We start from the raw sequence: 19,022 nt of genomic DNA, 5'->3' as shown, positions 1-19,022 counted from the left end.
TCAGGGCTGTACTGGTTTTATGATCTAGATCACTCAGTGGAATTCTGGATGCTGCAGTATCTGCTTTTCTTGATAGTAAAATTTTGCACCCAGGGGAAATGTCTTCAGGAATCTTTGTATTGTGAGATTTTCCTAAAATGACACATGAAGCTACAGACTTCATAAACTCATATTGGCTCCTAATGATGCTCTATTAATGCTACACAGTGTTTGGCTCTTTTCTCTGTTGTGACGCTGTGATAGTTTTCCTATTGTAAACTGGACACGCGAAAGCAGCCCATTACCACCTATGTAATCTGAAGCTGAGTTGCTCACCGATTATATACACATATAGTATCTGAAGTTTTGTCCTAATTTGATGCATCTTTTCCAGGATGGCTCTTCCATGACATCGTGGAAGAGAGGTTGGCCTACTGGTTCTCAGTCTTCTTGTTGAAAGTGAATTGTAGATTAGGCCAAATGTCTGTAAATTGTAGTGATGAGCAAGTCCTTTTTCTGAATTTGCTTAAAACATACAAGACAATTCTTTTTTATTTCTACTTTCTGCTTACAGTTATTTGTTTGGAGTATAAGCGGCAAAAAAAAAAATGTGTCCAGGTCTTACAGGGTTAAGGCCACTGTTAAGACAAACTCCTTTAATAATGATTAAGGAAAAATCTGTAGATATTAACCTAAAATTACTACATGATCATAATTGTTTCGAGAATGTGTTCAAACTAATCAACTCATGTGATGTGAAAATAGTGATGTGTAGTTTTTTTAGGACTTGTGGTATGTTGCTCTCCGGTCACATCTCTGCCACTCAGGTGTGTGTCTGCAGAGATCGAAGCTTTGTCTGAACAGGCCATATCACACAGACAGGCTGGCATAGAGCAAAAAAAAAGAAAGAAACGGACTCTTTGTTACTGCTCTCTTTCCCTATGAGCATCAGTTTAAATGGTACACTTATTTGACTAGATTTGTTGCATGAAATGCACAGATTAAATCCAGACATGGAGAAAAGTAGGGTTAGTTGGACAGATGCAATCTTTGATCAGAATCGAGTCAATGACTTATATAATGTGCTAGAATCAAGCTATTTCACTCCAGACAATTGCATGTAGTGTCTTTCACCAAAGGAGACCTTGTTTTGCAGCTGCACCACAAAACACTTGTCTAAAACCCTTGTTTACAAGATAAGAGACATGATACCCTCAAAATAACTTCGAGGGTAACAAAAACATCGAAGAATTATTTTTATCTTGTGAAAATACTCAGACCTGAATTTACTTCACCGATATCTGAATAAGCATTATATAAATGTACATATAAACACACTGGAGAGCCAAACACCTGCTTTTTAATAAATGAGTGCTTGTCACCAGTGTGGGGGTTTTCACATTGCACCACTGTGAATTCATTAAAAGTGCCCTTTGGAAGTCTAAATAACCAGGTGGGGTGCCATCAACCCCCCTCTGCCCTCCAAATCATTCCCTGCATTTCAATTGCAAATACTGTAGTCTTCATTGTCCTTGGACAAACACTACAGATTAAACAGGCAAACTCTCATCCTTACATAATCTTGACTGACCGGGCAGATATGTGTTTAAGTTTCATTGTAACCCAGGGACCTTCAAGGTGCATTTCAGCAGCTCAGAGCTTCCTCAGGAGTAAAGAAAAAAACAGACTTGAGACTGTGGCATCAGATGAGTCTGTTAGTTTAATCACCTACTGTTTTATTACTCCAAATCTGGAACTACTTTAATCACATAGAGATTTGGTTGTATGCTAAATCGGATTGTTCTTTTTTTTCTTCTGTTTTTTTCTGTTGCAAGATGAGATTTTAAAAGCTCACAATCATTGCTATTTTCATGCATTCTGCTTGCCAATACATTTGCCTTTCAGGGTCTACTGAGATGTTCTATAGTTGATTTTTATTTGATCTATACTGATGGTACAAATAGTAAACATTGCATGTGGATAGACTGAGTAAGTCACTTGGCTTGAAATGTTTTTTTTTTATGAGGTGATAAAGCTAAATGTTAAACATTATTTTACAGCTGGAAATATCATGAATTTAGCTGTGAATATATAATTCCCACTTTTGTAAATTGCCAATTCAAATTTAAGTTGATTCAGTTTTTCCCCGAGGGTACAAAAAAGGACAACAAAACACTTGGTGAATCCTTCTTCATTTTTCATTTACCATACCAGTGTGGTTGTGATTCAGTATGATCATAATTATTTTAGGACCAAAGGCAATGTAAGACGGCATGTAAAAGGGATACAGTGATGTTGACATGTAAATCATGTTCAGAATTTCATGTTAGAAAAAAGGGTTGCTAGCGTTACTATTTTGGTGTCTGTGTGTGTCCGCTTAGGGGGCAACATTTTTAAAAGATTAATCCATGCTCTTGTATGGTAAACAGTATTGGACTCTTCAAAAGCAACAGAGCAATTTTGCTGTAATGTGTTTATAATGTTATGTCTTGACATCAAGTTTGAAACGGGCAAAGTAAACCCTCAGTAGGAAATACGGTTCCTTTGTAAGAAGCTTCTTCAACCTGTTACATTTACATTTGACCTCTTTTTTTTAAATGCCTTCGTGACAGAAACATCCGACTAAGTCATCACTTCCACACTGATGACTGACAGTTTAGCCTCTTAACGTATAGGTCTTTAGGCTGTCTGTACACAATTTACTTACCAGTGTCATCCTCCTTTAATCAATCAGGCATAATTTCAGTGTATGTTTGTATCTTTCTGTCTGTGTTTATCAATCTTCACTGATCTTGATTTTGTTTTCTGTCACTTTGGTGTTCCTGCTTACTGATAAGGAATCAACATTACATCTGAGTGTCACAAGCTCATGCTCCACAAATTTAATCTGCGTCCAGAAATGAGCAGCAACAGGAGGCCTGCTGCTGTCAGGTGTGAAATTATACTGCTGTGAAAATATTACAAAGCACAGTGATGATTGCTGCTGAAGTTTGAATCTTAGTTTTGTATAATGGACTTTTGCTACACAAAAGTGGAGATTATGCCTCACGCTGGGCCGGCTGGCAGCCAGCTGGTGCTGCTGCTGACGTCGTGCGAGCGGAGCTGAAGCTTGGGGGGTGGGGGGGTTTAATGCAGCGGGGCAAACGGGCTGATTCACACCTCGTCCTCAGCTGCCAAAACTTCAAAGGATCCCCCAATAGTCTAAATCTCCATCTCCTTCAGTCCAGGCTCAGCAGTTCACTTCCCCTCCCTCCACCTCCATGGTCAGGTCAAACACAGCCTCATCTTTTATGTATCGCTTAGTCCATTGATTGAGCTCTGAGAGATTCACGACTACAGAAAAAGCTATTTCTGTATCCCTCTGAAGCAGGAGAATGGATTTTTATTTTTGTAGAGAGAATTTATTCATTTCCTCTTGATTTTTCTGTTTCCACTTCCTTTCTACAAGTTTTTCTTTTTTTGGATAGGTCAATCATTTTCTTTTTTAAATAATTTAACACAGATAAATTATTTAGACTTCAGGTAGGATCTACTGGAAAGCTTCCGCTGCAGTTTCAGGGCTGAATTTCAATTAAAAAATATATATAATGATTGTAATATTATTCATGTTTCTGCACATGTAATTATGGCAATAATCGAGTCTCTGTTTCTTTCGCAGCACAGTTTAAGATAGAAATTTTAAACTATTGTTCAAAATATATAGTGTGCCAATAATTGTTTAAGCTCTTCTCTTGGTTATTTATTCATTCATTTTCCTGCAAGTTGACATTATTTTCTAGATTGCTGCTCCTCCCTTTTTCCTGATTTTGTGCTTTTGTTTAGGTGATGTGTTAACTGTATGCTGGCACAAAGTGTGTTAAATGGACATTTTCCCTGGAAGAGTTGGTAAAAATAATTTAAGAGAAAGTGACAATAAATCTATTACAGTACATGCTTTTACACCCCAAGCACTTTTTTCAGATTTCAATTTTAGATGCAGTGGTTTTCCTGTCTTGGCTGATTTAACTACTTGCTGATATGTGGCACATTACTTTTTAATGAAGTATAATACGGCAAAAAGAGAGGAGACACTGATTTTCAATGTTTAACTTAGGAGATTTATTTATTTATTCTAATATTGTTTTGAGATGTTTAGGTTAGGAAATATTTTCCCAAGCTAAAACCCTTGGTCTTGGTGAAATGCATGTAGACTCAAGCAGACCAGAGACTATGCACTGTACTATAGCGAACTATAGTACAGTGCACTCTGGGTCAATACAACCAAAACAAACATGCAAGTCTAATGCTAAAAGAAGAAATTAGAAGATCGAAGACAAAATAGAAATTGCCGAGAAACACAATTGCTCAAATCTGACGCTAATCCATTTTTGTTTGCATTTTGTGAAGAAGGAAGTTGCACTGTTGTCATCTTTGAATGTTTTTGTATTGTTTTTTTTCAGTGGCTCATGGTGGAGTACCACTACAGATGAAAGTATGAGCAGGTTTTTCAAATGGTATTATTGTAGTGATACCCTTATTCCTTGACATTAAAATTTGGTCTTCCAAAATTTTCAAGATCCAGCAGGTGTCAGACAATGACAGAAAATGTCACCTTTCACCTTCTTTGGAAACCAGTGAGGTGAGCATAATCTGGTGAGAAGGGCGCTTTAAGAGATTCTGAATCATAAGGCCTATCTGTCGGACATAACCTTTTGTAATCTCTTCGACATTGAGAGTACATTTAAAAGCTAGTGAAATATCAGGTGTGAAGTAAAGGGAAAAGCTAAAAATGATTTCTAATGTGTATTTTTAGCACAAAGCCCTGCCCCCTTGGTGCTTTAAACAGATGCTACTCCCAGTGGAGAGCATCTCCAGCAGAAACTCTCCCACTGTTCAGTTCATGTGTGAACGTCAACAATGGAAAGGGTCTGGCTTTTTTCATCATCTCCAATATTCAACTAAACCTTCTCGTTTTATTATGTTTCAATGATATATGGGTTCATTGGAAAGGCAAATCTTTTTTTCTCAGACACCCCTCCAAAAATATCTTAATATTCAGTATTACCCCTTAGAAAAATGAGCGTCTCAAAGTGTTAATCTGTTCCACTCAACTTCATTTAAACTAGATGCCAGGTGTAATGCTAAGTGGTAATAATCCTCTTTAGAAATAAAAACAAGATAAACCCAGTTAATCTTAATTCAAGAGGTGCTTGCAGTTCTAATTTCAAAAGTTCTGCTTTTGCATCACGTCTGCTGCAGCGACACCTGATCAGACTTAATGTGATACGAACTTCATGAGTAGATGACATCAATACATGTAACCGGTGTTAGAGGAATTGCCTTTTAAGTTTCTCTGGATGCATGAATGAATGAGATTCTTTTTATCTACATGAAATAAAGTTTATTTTTGTTTTGTTTTTTAGGGATTTCACACCATCTTTTCTTGACCTACACTTTCATCTTCATGTGAAAAAACTCTGGTGCTCACTGGAGTATTAGTAACCTTCCTCTGACCTGTGAGATAGTATGTGTGTGCAACCTGTTCCATCCCAGTTCCACCTGGCGTGAGTTAGACAGACCACCATCTGTTCGGTGCCCCCACGCTGAACTAAATGCCACTTTCATAGAGTATTAGAAAATTGGTGTTTTTGCTCAACCTAATTTACTAAAAGCATAATTTTTTTTTATATATATATAATTGCTTTTGTTTTATGTTTGGTTTCGTTTGCTCCAAAGATGAAATCAGTTTGCATTACCTTTGTGTGAGAAAGAAATCAAGAGGATGGGCCATTGATAAAAGCCATAGGAAGTGGAAGGTAAATGCAATCTGCTTGCTCTGCTTTTCAGCAGTGAGGAGCCATTGCACTGATACAAAGGCTGGCTTTCACTCTCTTTCAGAATACCTCAAGGACTTGACATGCTAGATTTAAGCAAGTGCAAATAGGCTTAAAATGAATTCTGCACATCCCCTCCCTCCTTCCGTTTCTGTTTGCAGCTTTCCAAGCAGGCGGGGTTTTAGGATCAAAACCAACATGCTGGTGCAGCTTTTTTTTTTTTTTCACTAAAACAAAATGGGACTTAGTTAGGTATGCACATATTTTAATGTCATTAATCCAGACCATTTTATGTTTGCTTTTTTTCTAGTTTTTAATTTCAAGGTCATCTTAAAAGCAGGCATAGATTCTTAAAAATGCCTTTTGAAGAATTACAACATGCTCTGTCACCAAGCATTTCACCAGTAATGAAACACATGCAGTGCACTCTGAAGTGAGTGCAGGGAAGAGAGCAGAGAGCAACAGCACAGCATGAGCACATGGCACATGGACTAACACATTACCCACAAAGGGGGGCTCTGCGTGTTTTGATGTGTTGTGATGAATTCTTAAGCACTAACTATGTGTGTTTTTTTTTTTTATTATTATTCTATTCAAGGTGCAGAAATGTGGAAACGCAGACGGCAAGGAGTGTGGAATTGAGAAACTGGAAAAAAAGATGCCAAAGATGAAACAATAAAGCCGGTGAGTTACTTACGACTGTGGATGAGTGCTTTTTATGTGAATGTTACAACTCCTACAGTGCATTGCAGAAGTATTTATACCTTAAATTTTTCACGTTTTGATGTTTTTGGTGCAAAAGCGTTTGTGCTGTTTAATTGTGAATTTGAAGTCTGAGAAAAATCCAATAGGTGTTTTATAAATGAAGTTTTCTTTTTCAGTCTTTCACAAAGACAAAAGCAGTTAAAACTCTTCAAATCCTTAAGAACAAGCACACATACTGTATTCTTTGAGACACACTTTTAAAAAGTCTCACATTCTAAAGATTTGCCACAAATGGTGCAAAACAAATCCACACACCTATGTCGGAAGAAAATAACTTGTAACATCCACTTGTGTTTTCTGGCTCTGAAGAAGACGTTTTCCCCTAAGATGTGCTTTCAAGGTCCTTGCATAAATTAACCAAGAACTGTCTGCATTCTTAACATAAAGTCAAACTTGTTGTTAGTGCATGTTGGACTGCCTCTTGCCCCCGAGGTTTCTGCTTTTCCTGGACAGGATCTCAAGGTGTCATTGTGGAAAGGAAGGGCTTTGGCTTAAGAGCCTCAGGGACACGGCTTTTCTTTTTTGCAGACGGGTTTATGTTGGCATTCTCAGGCTATGATCTTCGGGGTTCCCTGGAGTGGTTCGCAGTTGAGTGTGAAGCATCTGCAATGAGAGTTGGCTCATTTTCCTCGTTGCTAGAAAAACATGGATTGCTTCCTTTGGGTTGGTCTCCCCTTCATTGGGAGAAGTTTGGGAATCTTAGTGTCTTGTTCAGAAGAGATGGCAGGATGGACCAGGAGATGAGTAGACACTCAAGTCTCATGTTAATTTTCTAAATTAAAATAAAAACTTCACAACACACTTTTTCTATCTTTATTTGTTAGAGTAAAACAAAAATCACATGAAATTGTCTCTCCATTTCACATTCTGAACTAGCTTGTGTAGAACTCTCATACAGAAGTCCAACAAAATACACTGAAGTTTATGTTTGTAATATGAAAACATTACAGAGCATAAATACTTTTACCAGGCACTGCACAAAAGTCTTCAATATATATAGCTTTGGCCACAGTGTCACACATGAACAATCCAATACCGGAGTGTGAGTAAACCATTAAATATCAAATTTAAGTTAACACATTCATAACTCAACTCTGACCTTTTGAGAGCAACCTTCTGTGGTTCTGCTATGGTGCATCTTCAGTAGAAACGCATCTGTCAGGGTTGACAGGTTACAATCAGCAGCAGAAAGGAGAGAGAGCCACAAAGATATCTCTGAGACTTATGGTCTGGGAAAAAAAAATTGTCATGAAGATGAAGATCATGGGACAATTTTCAAATGAGGAGAAATACAAAGGACAGATAAAATAAAAGGTTTTCTGAGGCTGCTTGGGTAAAATATCTTTTTCCTGTTTGTGTACAATGATAACTGGTGACAGAGCAGATGGCAGTGGAGGGATTTACACGTGGACAAAGTGTTCAAAAATGCCTAATAGCAAGTAAAAGTGCTGAACATGTTTCCTCTGCCAGGCATAAGCTTTAGCACTCTTGCAGTGTTTTGCAGAAAGCAAAACAGAGGGCAGAGCCAAGGATTTAGGGACACATTTATAAAAAAAAAAAAAACATTAATGCTTTCATAATCTGACACTAGGATAGTAGTTTTTGCTGTATTGACTTGTTGATGGATGCTATAGAGCTGTGGACTTCGTCATTTTTGTCTAAAAGCAGCAGATTACAGCTGTACAAAAGGGCAAAAGCAATGGCCCAAATGGTGGTAACAACTCGAAACATATGAACTGTATACACATGCCTGGGGCTGGGACTCTCTAAAGTAAATTATGTCTAATACCTGTTTAAGACTTATTTTGAAAACGTATTTTAATCTGACTAAGAAAATGTGTTTAAATAAACTAAGATTTTTTATGTACGTGACTGTATACAGTTAAAATCGACATTTTTCAATTAAAATGCAAAAAGCAAGTTTAAAAGGTTTTTAAGCTTCTCTAGAATTGTTCAACATGAAGGCAGTAAAATGTCTTACTTAAATTAAAAATAATTTTAATGTTAATCTACCATTCCTATAATTGATAATTTGTGAATTTTGTGCCCCTCGATCATATATTTCAATACTTCAAAGTTAGTTTGAGACTCAAAGGAAATAAATTTCCTAGCAGGTTGTGTGAAGTTTATTTTCCATGAATCCTTTTTTTGTTCTTTATTAAATTGATTCTTGTATAGAAGCTTATTCATATCAAGCACTATAATTTTTCTCCTCAAAATGTGTTATTATTGCAATATGTTATTTCAAATATAAGAGAACTGAAATATGTTTTCTGTATATTTTAAACTGTTGTCCTTTAAAATCAAATATCAACCTTTCTTAGAATATTTTATGTGCAAAACAAAACAAGCAAACAAATATATGCGATTTTATTTTTTTCCCCCAGTGTTGTCACTAAATCAAATGTGACAAATTTCTGTCAACACAAGGCAAACTGAGTCAATTGACGATTTAAAAATGGCACACACCTGAGGTTATGTAGTCTCATTTGCTGCACCTATCATAACAATAACCAGACCATGAAGTCAAAGGAAGCTCTTTTCAGACAACCAGAGAATTAATTTTGATATGTGGTAAAACAGGTGGCAGTATCAGAATTAGCTTGCATATATGCTCATTGTGTAGTATTAATTTAGAAAAAAAGTTTTAAGGATTTTAATAACGTTTGTTGAATTGAAATAATGGAAAAAAAAAAAAAATATATATATATATATATATATATATATATATATATATATATATATATATATATATATATATATATATATATATAAATGTGGGTTATAATTTATTTGGTGGTCTCAATATTCAGCAGTGTTATTGCAGATTCATCTTTTTTCAACACATCAGACAGCTCTAATTTAAAAAATAGATATATTTTTTCCTTCTGCTTTATGCAAAAAAGTTATGCAGCTGTTAAATAATAAAATACAAATCCATAATTTTACATATTTCTGAAAAGATTTACTGTTTTATAACCAGAAATTTTGTATCACAAAAGAATAAATTGCTTGAAAATAATCTTCAGCATTCTGAGTAAATTTCCTCCAAACTGAATTTAAAAATGTTTTTCTGTTTTGTTTTTGTTTTGTAGCTGAGGAAAATTGTAACTTGTTGAATAGCTCGGCTCTTTTCTGATCAGCTTTAGTTTGCAAACCAGCTGTGAATCCTCAGGCCAACGACTGCTGCCAAATAACTGGATTTATTGCAAGCAGAGCTTACCACTTGAAAACATATCATTGCCTTGGCATGGGTCGTCATTGAAGGCTATTTGAAAAATAAGCCATGTTCTTTTCCAACTCTAAGCCACAAAGTTGAGTATCAGAGGAAGCATTAAAAATAGAAAAGGCCTGGAAATTAGGGGCATAGATTGTGTCCAATATTTCTTCAGAGCTGCTTTGTCTTTTTTTTTTTTTTCTTCATTGTTTCACATAACAAAGGTCTTGAATGTTATACTGATGGATGATGATTCATTACATCAGAAGTGCATGTTTAAGGAGAGTACAGTGCAAGCTAGTGAGTAATTGGAGACTGAATCCTCACAGCTCTGATCTGGTGATAATAACGAACAGCCAATGGCTAGGAACTGTGCAATGATAGAAGATGAACCTTAAAGCTTTGAAAATGATTGTTGGTGAGAGCAAAACACGACATCATGAAGAAAGGAAAGTGAAGTACATGATTGGACATGTAGAGGAATATTGGATACACAGCTGACAGAATGAGAGTGTTGAATCTTTTCCTCATACAACATTCACTTCTACATTTCTGCTCAGTTTAACAATATATAACACAGCCTCAGATAATCTACTGAAGATGCCGTGACACATTTGTTCAGATGGAGTATCTAATGAAGAATGTTGATTCATTTTTTTACACTGTGTGCAAAGACGATAGACAAAACACTCAATGGCATAAATAGATTTTGGAAGAAAATGATATTTCTGAGACAGAATTATGAAGCTGTGATGTGGCTGTGAATGTGATCCAAAAATCATTTTGACACATCAGTGATGACTTTTCACACAATTTATAGGGATGATATTCTGTTGTAGAAATTGTAGGTATTTCTAAGCTTTCTCCAGGACTTTGCTTAATACGTTTTTAGATTAAGGTATTAAGAGGAGCTATTTTGACTCTTAGTCTTTCCTTCAAGCATCCTCAATTAATTTTTAATTACTTTTCAAAGTTTCAATTAAAACCTTATATATATATATATATATATATATATATATATATATATATATATATATATATATATATATATGTGTGTTTCAAATGTGAATTAAGGCCATTTCTTTTGGAAAACAAAGACCCTTTACATGCAGTACTCGTCCAAGCAACACCCATGATAATATCTAATAGGCAAGAAGTTAATGTTCTTTGATGCACCGTGTCACCTCGGTTACCAGTAAAATTAGGGAATATTTATCTGTGTGTACCTGAGCAAATTATGAAATGGGAAGCTAATTCAACTTGCTCATTTCACAGTTCATTTAGCTGCTCATAAAACGCCCAACTGCAAATCACCTTTTTTTATTCTCTGAAATTCAAACATTCTCACACAGGAAAAATACAGGTGCAATTTTTTGCACCAGTTATTAGCACACTTATAACAAACAAATCAAATTTTTTAAGCATTGTGAGAAATATGACATTTACAACAGGAGAAAAAAAAAACACCAGGTGATATTGAAGAACGTTAAATCTGAAACCGCTCTCACTATTTCACTGAAATAAAAAATATATATATATATTGCTGATATTTCTTGCACTGTTGCAGACTTATTTTAAGTCTTAATAATGTTTTTTTTTTTACTATCAAAAACACAAAACTTATTTCCCTACTATGTAAAATTAAATCAGCCCAAACTCATTTGGATTACTTTCTTCTGCTGGCTAAAATGCTAGAATGATGAAAGAAGATTTAAAATTCAAAGGTTTCCATGTAGTTTTGTAGCATTTTGTAGCAGTATTCTTAAGGTCATTGTCCTTTTGGACAACCAAAGTAACCAGACAAACATGTGCTCCAGGGAGTATTCAGTTTCTTGAGTTTGCCCAGTGACTCAGTGATCAGAGGAAAGCAACTGGACTTCAGTCTGGAGTCTTTGATAGACTTTGGCTAAGCATGAGTTGACATGAGACATAATGTCCACTTTGTTGGCATAAACCCTGTAGACTTTTGTTTACTGAGTAATTTACATGCCCTGTTCATGTCGCTAAGTTCTGATGTGAGGTCAGCTGGGAGCCGAGTTGCCAATCATCAGTGTGCAGCCTTGACCTGCTTTGACACCTGCTCTCTGTGCTGGCATTGGTGTAGGAAGAAATCTCCATGGTGTTCAGAGAGAGCTGGAATAATTCCTCCCAGTCTCAACAGGGGTGTGTGTGTCCCAGTGTGTTTCCTTGGGGTTCGTATCTGTATTTGTGATTGGTTGACTCTGGCATGTGGGTGTCACAGTTTATACATGTCTTCCAGTGCTCATAGGAGAAGACAGCAAGTTGCACCCCATCCTCCCCTTCTTGCCTCCCTCTTACTCAGTTGGATCTCACTCCCAGACCTGTCAATGTGTCCGTTCATGTGTCTTTGATGTGTCGTGCCACCCACAGTACAGGGGAAGCACAAACCATCAAGATTTCCCTCATCTTTTCACCTCCCATTACGAAGTCATGACCTCTCCTCTCATGAGTTTAACACATAGGTTAGTGGAGGAAGAGTAGAATGATCTCTTGAACATGACCTCTTGCTAGTCTATTTTTATTACTTTTTTTTTCTGAATTCATTAGAATGACAACGTATGCAAATCCTAATTACGATTGGGTTTTTCTCCAGCACACTATTAATATAATATTTAATCCTTATTCTACCTGTAATGTTCAATTAAAGTTGATAAATGCAACAGCAATAGACATTTAATGTGTATTTAGACTGCATTAGCTGAGAGCATAATAACACATTAGTTGTGTGCACACAGCTTTCTTTCCCTGCATGTAATTAACTGTAGTCAGTGGCTTGAAATCACCTGACACTGCGTCCCCCTCTGGCAGCATTTTGATGCTAATGCTGGATGACAGAGCCAAGTGACTATACTGTGCCTACTGTACAATCAAAGAGCATGAGCATAACCTGATTTTGTTTTTTTTTCCTGCAGAGAAGGTGAGTCACTTTAGACAGAAACAGCTGGAAAATGCTCTTAGTTGTGTACCTTTTATCTGTGTATGCTCTGACTATATGCTGCACTCCCAAGTCTCTTCATAGCTAAAAATAGCAGCGATAATGAAGTTGTACAGTTATTATAAGCCACAATAAATGAAGAAGGAATCAAGCAGGAAACTGAGGCAAGCCTTACATTGACATTTACAGCAGCTTTTATTACCTTCTGGGTAATGCTTGCAGTTGATATATCAGGCCCCAATATGCGATAACACTCAGACTCACCAGGCTTTGATTTTCTTATCGCCATCACAGTGGTAGCCTGCGTTCCCATAGACCAGAATTAGCTGCCCCAGATTTTTTACGGGCTTTAATAAGAAAATGTGACATTGTTTCTCTGTTTGAGCGCAGGAGAAAACGGCATATATCCAAACAGGCAGAGGCTGTTTATCGGGCGCTTCAAAAGCCTGTTTATTGACGAGCTAAAATAAAAGCTGCATGAATGCTACAGTGTCCCAATTTGAGAGCAGTTATAATGGTGTATATTGAGAGAAATAAAACAAACAAAAAAAATTATTTGCTTTTTATTTAATTATGAAAAGCAGTGTAGTGTGAGGTAATCATGGTGTAATTGCTTTACTAGAAAAAAAAGAGATTTTATATCACAGTAAGTATAAGCAAATTTAAAAGATACAGTATGTGTGATATCTAATTTATTTTATTTGAAACAACAATTTAATACAATATCACAACAGATGATTACAAATATAATAATGTTAGATTTTATATTGTTGTTTTTGAGAGAGAGCTTTTTGACTCAGAAATAGCGCAGGTGCAGCATGTATTCTGAATAACGTGGCTGTTCTAGGCTCAAGTCCATAACCCAGATGGAGTACATCTTCTCTTGTCCTCTTCACTCTTCTTCCTCTGAAGCTTCTAATGAATAAAGACTATAAGGTCCATGTGTCCTTTTAAAAGCAAAGTGTAAATTTAAAAGCCATTTTCTCAATTTTGATTGTGCAAAATATAATAAAGCATTTTTGCAGGACAGTTCCTTAGGTTTCCTGCCTTACAGCCTCTTGATAGATGTCATTTTTCACCATGGACTGCAGGTGCATGATGCATTGAGCTGAAATGTCTAACGATGACAAATTTTATGATATTAGCCTTTTTTATACAGTTTGCTTTGACTGGAGTCATTAACCTCCAATGATACTTTGCAGAAATTTAGTCTGTATTTCTACGCTCCCCACATAAAGGATTCATGCTTACGCCATCATCCCCTTGAGAATGCTAAAGCATTTTCACAATTTCCCTACAAAGCCTTTATACACTTACAACAGGTGATCATGTGATTGCCACTCACATTTAATCTAAAAGTGCCTACCACCTGTGAGCTTTCATGAAGAAAAAAATATATCATTATTTTTTCAACAGAAAATCTATTTGTGATGATGATGGCACCCTCCTTTCTTGTCTAATTTCCCTTGGCTGCTTTTTATGGATGGTTTTATTAGACTTTGGAAAATTAAAGAAAAACAAGTAAGAAAACAGGAAATTATTTTTCCACGTTATATCGAGGTTAGTGAAAATAGATTAGTTAAAAAGGCTTAAAATTACCTTAATTTAAATGCTCCAATTGTCCTCAAAACAGGCTTAGGACAACCTCTATAATCAGTTAGCACTGTGTGTGAGTGTATCTTGTGGCCTTTTAGTCAATTAGTTTAGAATTGTGAAAAAAAAAAAAAAACTTTTTTTATGGTCAATTCTGAAGAAAAGCAGAATATGCTTCTGTATTCTCTCAAAGGGATGATGGCAGAAAAAATAGAAAATAAAAAATGTTTAGTTAAACTAGCTATAATGCTTGACTTTCCAAACATTATATGTGAAGATAGTTCTCATTCACAACACATACCATGTCAAGGCTCTACAAAAAGTCAATACAGTCCAATCATTGAATTGTATTGGAGCGGTTACTTGGATCACCACTCCAAGTTATCAGAGTTTATGTTCTTTGATGTTGTATTGAATAAATGTCATTTTGAACTTCAGTACAGCTTTTGCTCAACACCTAGCAAAGGTATTCACGTCCCTCGAGTTTTACCTCATTTTTTCACATCCATCATCTGAAAATGGAGAGATTACACCTCTGGAAACTCGGTAAGACATGGCCATCCACTTTCACTAACAAGTTTGACAAGAACAGCATTAATTAGAAAAGCAGCCAAGCAGTCCGTGGCAATTCTTGAGGAGCAGCAGAGATGCGCTGCACAGTTGAGAGCATCTTTTGACGGACTACTATTAGTTTTGAATTAATGACACAAACGGTCTAAGGAAATAAATTTATACATTATTGTGAGAAAGTCTAGTAGGTGATATGTTTGCGCAGCGACATTACAAATTCCTAACAGCAAAATAGTCCTGCCACTTTAACATTATTTCTTGTGAATTTTGCATTTGAACTGGATTATCAGAATTTTACCTGACATCTCATAGATGTAACATTTAATAGAAAGAGAGGTAATTCCTTCTCTAGGAATTTACCTCTGACTGCCTGATAAAGAATAACTTCATATGTGACTGTAAATGTAACCTTTACAATGAAAAACAGAGGTCTGGGCTGCCATCATTCTCTTCAGTTTCTACTGTATACCCTTGATGGAGTCAACCTTAAGCCATCAAAAGCAATCTCAGTGGAGTCGTGGCCTTTTGTTATGAAGTCAAAGTCAAGTGTCAAGGCTTTTCAGTTTTTTTTTCCTCTGACTCAGTTGCCAAGATTTCTTAAATGATTACATTCATTTTTTATACACAAAGTAGAAGATATATTTTCAAACAGATTAAAGTTTTATGTGGTTTGTATTTCTATAGAAATGGTGAGCTGCTTGTCAAGTCAGTTTCCTTCTTCCAAGCCTTCCAAGCCTTTTCCAGGCTTTCTCCCAAACCCACTGCCTAGGTTAAATTGTTCACTCTTCTGAAATAGTCCTCATGACTAGTGGAATTTGTCTCTGGAAGTTGATTATTGCATCCCCTCCCGTAATTCAGCACAGTCACTCAATTTGTCAGAAAAAGGCCCCGACAGTCAGCCTAATTATATTGGTTGTGACAAAGGAGTTGTCTTACAAGAACCAGGCGCATCCATTCACCCGTAAAGGCTTGCTGTATAATAATGCAGCCAATATAGCTGGCAGAAATATGCAGATTTTGGTGTCAAAGCACATCATCCCATTAAGAAAGTAGATGCTTTGAAGCATTGCTGTACATTTGACTTGTTGAAAGTGTTGAGAACATGCCAAGCTGCTACTTGCAGTCACATGTCATGGAAGCAGTTATGACAAAGACATGTTAATGCTCTATATTTATGGGTGTAGATAAAAAAAAAAAAAACACTTTTGTATGAGTTATTTGGTAATATCACCACATAAGATTGTGTAAGTTTGCCTTTGTTTTTGTAAATGGTCAAAGTGTGAAATTGATTCACAACCACAAGATATGAGTTGCACTTTTCTTCCAAACCACTCTTCTTACTACAGATAAGAACAAAAGATTAGTTCATCCATCATTTACCTGTCTTAAAATGATCTTCTCTGAATCTCCTGGCATCTCTAAATTAACACTGCATATTGCAGAAACTCAAGGAGATACTATCATCCTCAATGTCTGATTTGCCTCTGGTTGAATTTAAAACACTATGCTATATCATTCTGGTGTAGATTTTTTCTTTCAACATCCATGATGTCTGTATCTGACTGCTTCCAATCACCTTTTTATTTTCTCTTTACAGTTTTCTGGTGATTGTCTCATAGATTTTTAAAAGATCTTATTTCCTTATATTCTTTTTTCCTTTCACAGGGATGCATAGTGGGACATTTGGAAGCAGTGTTGTCAGGCAGCAACATCCCAGCCTGTTCTCTGTCTGCATTTGGTCACATTTATTCTTTGGGTGTCAACGACATCTCACAATATTAAAATGCTTTAATATTGTGATATTGTCATCAAAGTGAGGTGCGACTTGCAAAAATGCTGTTTAAATGCTATTCATTTGTCACTTTCAACTGTGATGCCTAGAATATTTTACCACCTCATCACTTGCTTTTGTCAGAATTTTCACTTATGGAGTCCAAGACAGGTCCACTAAGTTAGCAGATTCTGAACGGTATCCCCTCACAGACGGTGATATTGGCCAGGGTCTCATTTATAGAGTAATATGTAAAGGGATTTTGTCGAAGCTAAATTAAGTTTTACCTCGCAACATATATACTTGTCCTCTTAATCATATTCTCAAGGCCTATTTGATTGATAATCTAGAAATGTGTCTGGGAAAGCACTCAGTTCTGTTTTTCAAACTGGAGTTTTGAGACAAAAGAACTAGTCATACTAATTGTAGTCCCTACCCCTTTTATTTTTTTTCCCAACAGAAAGTAGCTGTGACAGTCCTCTTGCACTAAGTCTTATTGATTTCCCCGTTTCCTTTAAAGATTGTGTGGAGTGACTCAATGTGGCTTTGCATTTTAATACCACATTTGTTTACTTTACTTTAGGGAGACTTGAGGCTCAAGGTGATGCAAAGAACATTAAAGATGTAGCTAACCACTGCAAAGCAGCACAGCTATTAACACAGTATGTGAGATAACAAGTGAAATATGTCTTTAAATTATGAAATATAAAACCATTTATTGAATTTGTACAATCGTAGTATCAGTGTGTAATCTTCCATTTTTAAAATAACTTAAGATACAACAGATATGGATTTTTTAAAAATATCATTACAGATATGTGTTTCATTTTATAATAGCATTCATGAACTAAGGTTCATATTTCTCATTTTATTCTGCTTCAATTATTGTTGATTATTCTTAGGCTGCATTTTGGATAACCTTTAAAAAATGTAAAGCAAATGTGAAAAAGTTGGTGACATTTCAGTTAGATTTTGATTTATACTTTTCATTGATCAAGGAGCAAGCTACATCCATAAGATGAAGTCTGAATGTTTTTAAAATTTCTGAAAGTAATTATCAAATATACTGGGCTGTGGGTGGAAAAGCACTAGTGTTACCAGGAATATGATATGTAGCAAAGAACAAATTAGTTGTCTGTGAGAAAAGCAGCATTATCATTGGATCATACTTCAAAGAGGCCTGTTGGGTTGTTCATGTGCTGTATGGGGAGGTATGACCCGAGAGGTAGAGACACAAATAGGTCAGTCAGTTACGATGGACACAAACTATAATCCATGACCACAGCTGTCTTTGAGGGCTTGCCAGTGTGGGCCTTACCTGACAGGCACAATAAACCCAAAAAGATCTACCTGCTGAAAGCTGTGCTTTTTGAGCAGCATCAAACATCCACGTGGATATGGTCTATGTCAGCTGTACACCATGTTTGCCTTCATGTGTGCATGTTTACGTGTTTGTTGCTTGCGGGGAAAATGGCATATATGACCGAATGTCAGTTTACAGCTCCAGTGCAGTGTAGCAGACAGCTGTGCCAGACGCAGTTCTGTGGATCACCATGAGGGCCCTTTATTTAGGTCACATTCTGTGCTTCAGTAGCCAACAGAAAGGATCTCTGTCTACTGAAATGAATACCTTTAGCTGGACATAACCCTGCAAGAAGTGTATGTTTAACTGATATGTTTACTTTGAGTTCCTTCTTGTGGGTCTGTTGTTGAGACCGTGCTGCTTAATATTGGTATTGGATATAATCCCGTGTTAATATTAGCAGTAAAAGTGCATGCATAATTTCTGAGTTTTCAACTAATCGAACAAGAAAATAATAAATGGACCTCAATATCTTGCTTTTGACCTACACCCTGTCCTCTACTTGCATAAAGGTACACTTCCTCCGTTTTTATCCTTCTTGTCCTCCATTTTTTCCCCCACATTTTGTTTATCTACAAAACAGTCTGTGCTGTATTATAAATCGTGTAATGATTTGCACTCTCAGGCTCAGCCGTTCTGCTGTCAGTGTGCTACACTGAGGTGCATGGGGTTTTATTTTTGCTTTGCTGCTTTTACTTGCAGTCTATTAAAAACTGTGTGGATTCAGCAACTAGCCATCCTCAGATGAGTAAAAAAAGTAGTTTAAGGGGTGCTGATGGATGTATTTGTTTTCATGACAGGAAAAGGTCATTTATTACAGTTGATACTTGAAGCCCAGAAGCTATTTGTTGGGTCCGATAGTTTGCCATGTAAAGAACTAAAGGTTTAGAGGGAAAGTCCACAAACATAATTCATGTTTGTGGACATGTGTGTGCATGAATTCACTGTGTACAGGTGTACTGTAAGCCTAAAAATAAATGCTCTTTTTGACCCAG

The 19,022-nt window shown here is 36.2% G+C and overlaps 1 protein-coding gene across 4 annotated transcripts in view; it reads left to right on the top strand.

The window, feature by feature from the left end:
• The window catches only part of dlgap1b (discs, large (Drosophila) homolog-associated protein 1b), a 92,468-nt gene that overhangs the window by 26,458 nt on the left and 46,988 nt on the right, over nucleotides 1-19,022 (top strand). For all 4 annotated transcript variants that reach the window (XM_055037668.1, XM_055037667.1, XM_055037669.1 and 1 more), the window contains exon 2: nucleotides 6,391-6,476. The gene's annotated coding sequence lies outside the window, so the exon portion shown is untranslated. The remainder of the gene's footprint in view (nucleotides 1-6,390; nucleotides 6,477-19,022) is intronic.

Source organism: Poeciliopsis prolifica, unplaced genomic scaffold (assembly GCF_027474105.1).
Source record: "Poeciliopsis prolifica strain line A6 unplaced genomic scaffold, Auburn_PproV2 SCAFFOLD012, whole genome shotgun sequence".
Taxonomy (NCBI): domain Eukaryota; kingdom Metazoa; phylum Chordata; class Actinopteri; order Cyprinodontiformes; family Poeciliidae; genus Poeciliopsis; species Poeciliopsis prolifica.
This window is presented reverse-complemented; position numbering and strand designations above follow the sequence as displayed.